This window comes from Lygodium microphyllum, chromosome 8 (assembly GCF_053477565.2).
Source record: "Lygodium microphyllum isolate KBCC chromosome 8, Lygodium_microphyllum_v1.1.10, whole genome shotgun sequence".
NCBI lineage: Eukaryota > Viridiplantae > Streptophyta > Polypodiopsida > Schizaeales > Lygodiaceae > Lygodium > Lygodium microphyllum.
This window is the reverse complement of record NC_141142.1, coordinates 87,461,294-87,470,639: the sequence shown is the minus strand read 5'-3', so window position 1 is coordinate 87,470,639 and position 9,346 is coordinate 87,461,294.

Genomic DNA, 9,346 nt, shown 5'->3' with positions numbered 1-9,346 from the left:
ACGGGCGCTATGACTTCCCCGTCATTTATAACTCCTCTGTAGCATCCTTCGACAACGCCCTTCTTTTTACCGCAGAAAGCCTAGACGAATCTATGATGCGCTTCCTTGCGGACTTTTCCTCATGTCCTGACCCCTCCTTCATAACCACCTGTAACTATCTTAGGCTACTTAGGCTACTCCTTAAGCAGGACCTCGACTCCACAAGAGCGTGGCCTGCCTCCCCTATTCTTCGACCCTAATGCTACAGATAATTATGCCACGGCTCGTCTCATGATGAGGGCTACTCTCCTCCCTTCTTTTTTCCTAGCCCTCCTAGAGGACATGAACGACAGCCAGTTCACTAGATGCAACCACCCCTTCCTCTCCACTACCTCCCTACATGTCCGCATGAATCTAAAGAATTACATGCAGAATCGCCAATTTTTGAGCAAGTCTCTCCGCCCACCTTCTCCTCCTCATTCTGACTAAGACACTTGGGCCTATGTCTCATCTCCAAGAAAAAAAAAAGGCACCTAGGGATCTCCCTAGCCCCCTCCCCCACTTCACGCCTAGGGCACATCAAGGGCAGGACTTTCAGACCTGTCACCCTAAGGCTCACACCCCACCACCAACGAAGCACAAGCTGGGTCCTCAAGTGTGGGACGTTACCAAGGGACCCATCTCCCAGTTCCACTGCCATGAGCACAACACACTACATGGCGAGCAGCACACTCCTTAGGGAGGGCACAATTTTTCTTGCAAGTTATATCGACTCTCAGGGGATGGCTACCCGCAGAAGACCGTCACCCCTGGCACCCTTTAAGGACCCAAAGCGTGCCGGACTCCAGCCACCCGCGTGTGCTGATGGCCACCATGATCGAACCAGCTCAAGGTGAGACTGCCATTGGCATAGATCTTGGAACTGTATCATCCAACGATCCATGCCCTATGCCTCAAGATCCATGGATAGCTTATTGATTCCACTGGCCTGAGGACCTTCAAATCCAAGGCACAAATCTTCAATCAAAGCCACGGGGTTCAAGCCAAACCGAGTTCAAGGGGTTTTACCAAAATAAATTCCCCCAACACCATCATTGCATCGCTTCCAGCGCTTCTCCTACTCGCAAGATGACCAGCTACAACCGTGTGACAGATGCCGAGTGTCGCCATGGAGCTTACCGTACGCCGGACTCGCTCCGGGTCATCATCCCTAACCACCCACCTACCTGTTCCGCCTACCAACCGACCTAACTTGCCCCCTTGTCCCACTGCAGTGCCATGGGACTGGCACTTGGCTAGGAGGGGGTAATGTTACCGTGTTTTCGACCACGTTACCGCAGCACAGAGGAGCAGAAACTGGGAAGAAGGAAAAAGAGCAAAAAAGGTGCAAGAGCAAAAAAGGCGCCTTGACTGGCAACCAATCCCTGAACAAATTCAAATGTTCGGACACAACCCTCAAAAGGCTTCAGTGTTGGGCCACGGCAATGAAAGAGGAAAAGGCGCACCATTAAAATGTGGGAGCGCCCCCAAATCTGTGTAAAAGAGTGCCAGGCTCGCTCCTGTGCAAAGTGTATGCATTAGTGGGAATAGGATAAATTAGAATGGTGGGAAATGGGAAAGAGGGCCTAGGCTATGGCCGACCATGTAAAAGAGGAAAAGGGGATGACCGCCCGAAAGGTATTTAGGGTTTTGTATATAAAGTTGAAAAGTGAATGAGAAGCTCATTCTTTGGTGTGTGGCAAAAGGAGTTCTCTTCTTCCTCTCTTCTTCTCTCCTTCTTGCTTGTGTGTGCTCTTGAGAGAGGGAGTGTGAGAGTGTGAGGGAGTGAGTGTGTGTGAGGGTGAGGGATCAAGAGGGTGAAGCTCTTCACCATCTCCTCTCCTCTTCTTCTCTTCTCTCCCCTTCTCTTCTCTTGCGCACGCGGCTATGGAGGATGGAGCTTGGAGATGGAGGAGGCTTGAGGAGGCTCGTGCTAGCATCTAGGACCATGGAGCTACCGGAGTGCAAGAGAGAGGAGGGTACTCGATCGAGCATCAAGGCAAGCTCATTACACTCGTAGGGTCGCGGCTAGGTGAGAGATAGCCATTAGAGCTCGCTTGAAATGCTTGAAGCAATAAGCGGTCCGTGGGTCTTGGCAATTGAGCGAAAGCTCCCACACCAAGAACCTACCAAGCCCTCGCAAGGCGACACTTAATCTTTTTCTAACGCGCTCACTTTTATTTTCGCTCCAACCTTTCCGACTTCCGTCTTTTTTATGCCAGGAGGAATATTCCACGGTGGATTCCGTGAGGTTTTACGGTGGATTCCGTAAACTTAGATGACCGGGGCTCATACGCAAAGAGGATTCTTTGTGCGAGAAGTTGATGGGGACGCCTGTCTATGATGCCAGGAGGCATATTCCACGGTGGATTCCGTGAGATTTTACGGTGGATTCCGTAAACTTAGATGACCGGGGCTCATACGCAAAGAGGATTCTTTGTGCGAGAAGTTGATGGGGACGCCTGTCCTTTTCGGGCGTTTCATTAATTTAGTGTGTACATGGGTGATTCCATAGCGGGTGATTCCGCAAAATGCATATTAAATTAATAAACGTTTATGAGTTTAGAGTGCGCACTCTAAACTCATAAACGTTTATTAATTTAATATGCATTTTGCGGAATCACCCGCTATGGAATCACCCATGTACACACTAAATTAATGAAACGCCCGAAAAGGACAGGCGTCCCCATCAACTTCTCGCACAAAGAATCCTCTTTGCGTATGAGCCCCGGTCATCTAAGTTTACGGAATCCACCGTAAAACCTCACGGAATCCACCGTGGAATATGCCTCCTGGCATCACTTTTCCAGCAAGATGCCACCCCTAGAAAGACAAGGCATCGGCCCCGGGTCTGACTCGTCCCCAGAAACCTCCTAGGCCTTCGCTAAGCGATGATCAACTGCTTATAAATTTTCCTTTCTTTTCTTTTCTACTTTGACAGGGGTTAGAACCCCTTTTTACACACCTTTGTATATATTTATTGCCTTTGAGATATTCAGGGTTTATCTTCCCTTATCATCATTATTTTTCTTCTGGCGGGCTTCTCTAACTGCCTCACAACTAACAAGAACTCCTGGAACAGTTGCCTAGCAGGCTAGCAGAACAGGATCACTATGAATCCCTTCTAAAACAGGACTTTCGATGCCTGGCAATGCCTTTGCAGGAGGCAACGACTACACCCTATCAGCCTACCCAGGGTGCCAAGGATAGCATGTCATAGGTCGATTAGCCCCATGCTACTCATGCAAGTTAGCTAAAAGCTTGATCTTGTATTTTTTGATCTTAGGTTTTTTTTTTTGTAGAGCTACAAGTCCAAGCCTTTCCACAAATAACTCATCAATAAGGCCGATCCCTTCTTGGGCACTATGAGTTGAATGAACGGCCTCAGTGGGCTCACATGTCCCACATTTATTATAATCCAAATAAACTGGTCGTTCAAGCGGCTCAGTGGCTCCTTTGGCAGAAATAATCATCGCTTTGTACTCATTCGAACCTCCCCTATTTGGGTTTTCACATAAATCAGTGCTGCAACCCAAACTAGGTAGAGCTTCAAACCTAGGCACATCACATGGGTGTATCCCAAGGCAGTGTATATTGTCAGATGTATATCCAGTCTCGATCCATATTGCCATCACAACTACCTTTCGTGGAAGTGTTGCAAGCCCTAATGGGACTTACATGGCTTGGCACCTGTTCACTCAGAGGCATGTCATTACTACTCATAGGATGGCCATTTTCTGCTTTGAGATTTTGGCCACCAAGGTTCCCCTCATAGGCTGTTTTGGTATCAACAAGTGAGCTGTCTTCTTGCAGAAATGATTGGAAGCTAGGATGCACTTGTACTGAGTAGGGAAAACTCCAAAAGTTTTCCCAACATCTCTTAATATGACCCTCATAATCAATGGCATGCAGTTTTGCTTCCCTTAATGACTTAGGATTTCGCAGTTCCACTTGGATTTGCGTATTAATCTCTAAGCCATTCAAAAAGAGCTCACATAGCATATCATCTAGTAATGCACTGGCTCTTCATGGCCAAAGCCTAAGAATACTATCAAAGGCTCTAGCATACTCTTTAACTGAAAGATAAGACTCCTGTCTAAACTGCATAAGCTACCCTAAGACCTGAATCATAGGGAGTTGCTTTTCATACTCATCTAGAAATCTATCACAAGTCTCCTCAAATGATCTAATCGACCCTCTTGGGAGGCTCCAGTACCATTTCCTTGCCTCTCCCTTTAGGGTACTTGGGAATACAAGCATCCGATGTATATCGTCAACCCACCTGCAATACAAGTTAGGTCATATTCTCTTAAATGAATCATCGGATTGTCATTTGGCAACCCATAAAACACTGGGAGATCCCTATAAAGAGGAGGACATTTAGTCCTTCCTTTTGGGATCAACACCAGGTCATTAAAATCTTCATATTCGTCATAACCTAATACCAGTGTGTTAGGGTCTTTAATCTCTTCCATTTCCACCTTTACTGGTGTGGAAGAGTCACTAATTCCATGAATTTCCCTTTTCGCCAACTCACAAAGTGGTTTAGGGAGTCCAACACTATGCAATAGGGAATCTATCCCATCATCTGCTAGTGGTGTTCTAGTAAGCCTATTCTCATCTGCCACCACTTTGCTAGAACTTAGGATAGGTCCTAATAAAGTCTTCCTTACTAACAATGGTTTTCCACACACATGGACATCATCCAATGCTTTATGGATCTTGGCAATCACACTATGGTACCCAAGTGCGTCACGCACTAGCATCGGATGTATCTTTAGATCATAATCATCATGTCCTCCTATGTGCATATTAACCATCGTTGTCACAATCTTTTCTATGACATTATCATCATGAATTATCATAGATGACTGTGTCATCTTAGCACTACTTTCACTTTTCCCTTTCTCTAATCTCCATGGGCTGTTAATCTTAGAGGTAGCTTCATGGGTGTTTTCCCATAGTGACCCAAACTCAAGCATGGTATCACTTTCAGGGCAAGGGTAAAATAGTCAATCACCTAACGTGTCAAAGATCCCACTAGACTATTCAAGATAGACAAAGTATCCTTTGGGTGTTGGGGATTTCTTGGATTGACCGTCGTACTGATGACCAAGGTTTTTATCAGACTAACTTGATATCCACCGCTTCAAGGCGGCTATCGACCAATAGAATAAAGCTAACAGGTCCCTTATCAGACCAAGATTCGGAGACCGCCACTTATCGGCAGCTCTCGGCAAACGCACCACTAATGGGACCTAAAATGGGCCGGCACTAGCTATGGCACTAGCCGTACCTCATGCTCATGACACACAAACACCCTCACGGCCTCGCGGACCAGGAGCGTCAATCTAATGCTAAAGGACAAACTGCCCTAAAGCTTAATTCATGTGTTTATAGTTTATAGTCCAATGTTTCCCTAAAACTCATCAAAGGGAGAACCCAAAGTACATAGGCATAACGCCTCGCTACTCACATATGGAGGCACTCCCCCAACTAATAGTCGGAGCCCCATTGCAGCTCTCCTACATCGCAGGGATTGACCCTTTGATACGCTGCTAAACATATAATGCAAACGAGCACAAACTCCTCTCAAGGTACCAATATTTTACATTCCAGGATGTACCATTCCTCACTACAATTTTCCCTTAAGACCTAATGACTAACCTACAGCTTAGGACATCCTCTCACGCTCATCGTTGGTCACTACCTAAGGAAGACAGGTGCCATGCATCCATGAGGTTTTTCTGATACCTTTTAATTATTATGCTTAATGCAAATCATGTATGGCTATGTACTCAGACAAAAGAAAGACCAGCATCGTACATAGTGCATAAAGCATTCTTTCCATGAATTTTACTAGCGCGTGCTACGTTGAAAGGAGGCACCGAGCCATATGCTCATGCTACCATCCTCTTTATTCAAACCGTTTCCTATATGCCAAGTGCAATGTATAAATCAAATCTTTTCTTTATCTTTCAGTGTTTCAGCCCCTTTTCATCCAACTCTTAGCATTTTGCATCATTGATCGGTTAAATAGGGTTTCTATACATTTTTTTCTTTTAAAAGAACAATAAATACACACAAAACATAGAAACAGGGACAAACCGAGGCCAACCTCGTGCTTTGCCATTGTTATACATTGCACAACCATAGATATAATTTTTCCTAATTTTTCCTCAGCCCGTTTCCTATTTTTTCCTATTTTGGAATCCATTTTTTCCCATTTTTGGACATTTTTCTTTAATAAATAATGATTAAAAATGAGAATTGATTGTGGGCTATGGCCCTTAGGTTCATTGACGGTAAAAACTCAGATTTAGTTGGTGTGACATATCATATTTCTCATTTATATAACAAAAAAAACCCAATTTTACCCTTAAAACGCGTGTTTTACGGGTTTTAACTCTAATTCCGGCCATGTAGCCTTATATTTTCTAATTTTCAGGTTGCAAACAGTTGAAACTCATGGCAAAAAATATCATAATGAACTTGCATCCCATATGAACAAAGTTTCATAAACCAAATAGCATAAAAAGATCATTTTTCTTTGTAAAAATAGCATTATCGCTTAGTTTTAGATCTCGGTTTCTTGGTCTTGATTACAGAACTGATTTCCAGCATGCATTTAATGCTCAGAATCTTCAAGAATAGCACTCTTCATGTCTTCATCCATCCGGAAGCAATCCGGTCTCATCCAGATAAGCTTTCCTCCACCATTCTTCATTGTCTTCATCCACACAAGAATAGCCCCTTAAGGGAGAGAGAGGGAGAAGAGAGAAAGACTAGAATTGGCTCTCTTCATTCAGGCCACCATTGTACGGGCGAAGACAGGCGATAAGATCAGCCAAGAGGGAGAAGATCAGTCCCAAGATCGGTTGTATGGGGTACTCATAGCCTGCCATCTCCATCTCCATCCATGGAGGCGCAAAAATGGGGCGTGAAGATGGCGCCTTCATCCCTCATTCTCTCTCCACATTTTTTCATCTTATATGCTTAAAATTTTGAAGGGGAGGGTGTCCAAACTCAAAAGGCATTCCCAATTTTGGCCTCCCAAGTGTCCACCTTTTCATATCTTGACCATTTTGTGGCCATTTCCCCGTCCGGGCTCCAAATCGAGCTCTGAAAAATCCTAGGCGTCTGGCTTGACATCCCGCATTGGCTAGTAACTCCTGACAACCCGCACAGCAGTCTAAAAAATTATCAAAAATCAACAAATGTCGCTCGAGCGCCTTTAAAGCACTTGATACTTAAAATCGTCCTAGCTGGAGCCATCGCCTTCGACGTTGAATATTTTTCCCTTGATATTCATAATTTTTAGCTATTTTTAAGCACTTCTCGGTATCAAAACTCTGCTCTCACAAACAAACTCAGGATAAACAGCATGCACATAACCTGGTGGCTGCTCCATATAGACCTCTTATTGCAAATCACCATGCAAGAAGATCCATCTGATGTAAAGATCATCCCTTTGATGCAGCCACAGCAATGACTGCTCTTACGGTTGCCATCCTTGCAACCGGACTAAATGTTTCTTCATAATCAATGCCATATGTTTGTGCATACCCCTTGACTACTAATCTTGCCTTGTATCTGTTCACAGAACCATCTACATTGTGCTTCACCTTATAAATCCACTCACAACCAATTGCATTCTTATCTTTAGGCAAAGGTACCAATTCCCATGTAGCATTTGCTTCCAAGGCATCCATTTCTTCATCCATAGCTTTCTCCCATTTTTCTTTTCCCATGGCTTGCTCAAAAGAAGTGGGTTCTGGTTCCTGTATCACTTTGACCATATAGGCATAGTGAATGGCTGTAAATCCATCATATTTCAGCCTATCCACAGGATACCTAGCTCTAGTAGACCTGCGCAAAGTAGGTTCACTCCCAGGTGCTCTCAAAACATCCCTGGTCTTCCTTACTCCAGGTGTAACAATAGAAGGAATGCCCAACTCATCATCAATGCTCTGTTCTGAGCCACTGGATTCACCATCCACATAAGAGTGACTTGCATTCACATCAAACATGGGCTGATCTACCTTCTCTTTTCCTTTTCGTGAAACCTGCATACCACTATCTGCATTGCTTTGAGAAGATTCTCCTGATCTCAATCTTCATGTCCATGGTGAAGAATGTGAACCACTGCTAGAGAACACTCTAGGTCCACTAATATCTTGTGACTGCCGCAGTGAATTCTGTGCAGCATTACCATTTTGTGCATCTACATTATCAATCACATTTACTAGTTTATACCAGCTACTCATCTCATAAAAAATAACATCTCTGCTCACTGTAAACTTACGAGTAGAAGGGTTATAGCATCTATACCCTTTCTGTTATGGCTGCTGCAGAGAGTAACCAATAAATATGCACTTCTCAGCTTTTGGATCCAACTTGGATCTCAACTCATCTGGCACATGTACATAGGCAATGCAACCAAAAATTTTCAAATGAGAAATATCTGGTTTCCTACCAGTATACCTCTCCTCTGGAGTCATCCCATGTATTGCTGCAGTGGGAGTCCTGTTCATTATATAGACTGCTGTAGCAACTGCTTCAGCCCAGTAAAAATCTGGCAAGTCTTTTTCGTTAAGCATGGCACGAGATACCTCTCCAATATGCCTATTTTTCCTTTCTGCAATTCCATTTTGTTGTGGGGTATGACTGCATGAATATTGCTGCTTTATGCCATGCTCCTGTAGGAACCTTGCAAACTCATTTGAGAGGTACTCTCCCCCTCCATCTGACCTTAGGCATTTTATTTGCAGGCATGTTTCTTTTTCAACCATAGCTTTAAGAGTTTTGAAATACCCAAAAACTTCACTTTTCTTTTTCATAAAATACACCCAAACTTTTTTGCTATAGTCATCAATGAAAGTGACAAAATAATGACAGCCTCCAAGAGATGCAGCTTTAGTAGTCCACACATCAGAGTGGATTAATTCCAATGGCTTCTTACTCTCTTGAACATGTCTAGGAAATGGTTTCCTTGCCTGTTTTCCAAACTGACAGGCTTCACATACCTTATGCATTTCTGCAACCTTGAATTTAGGCAATCCTGCAACAATATTTTGGGCCTGCATTGATTTAAGTCGCTGTACATTAACATGACCAATGTGTTTATGCCAGATATCAATATCTGCAACTACACCGGTCCCATGTGCAAACATTGCTGCACTCAATTCAGACATGTCTGCATCCAACGTAAACATTCTGCCCTTCTTCTTTCCTTTTGCTATCAAGCGATCTTTATTTTTCATATCCTCAACAAATCATCCATGAGGATTAAATCTGACCTGCAAGCCCTGCTCAACGATTTGACCAA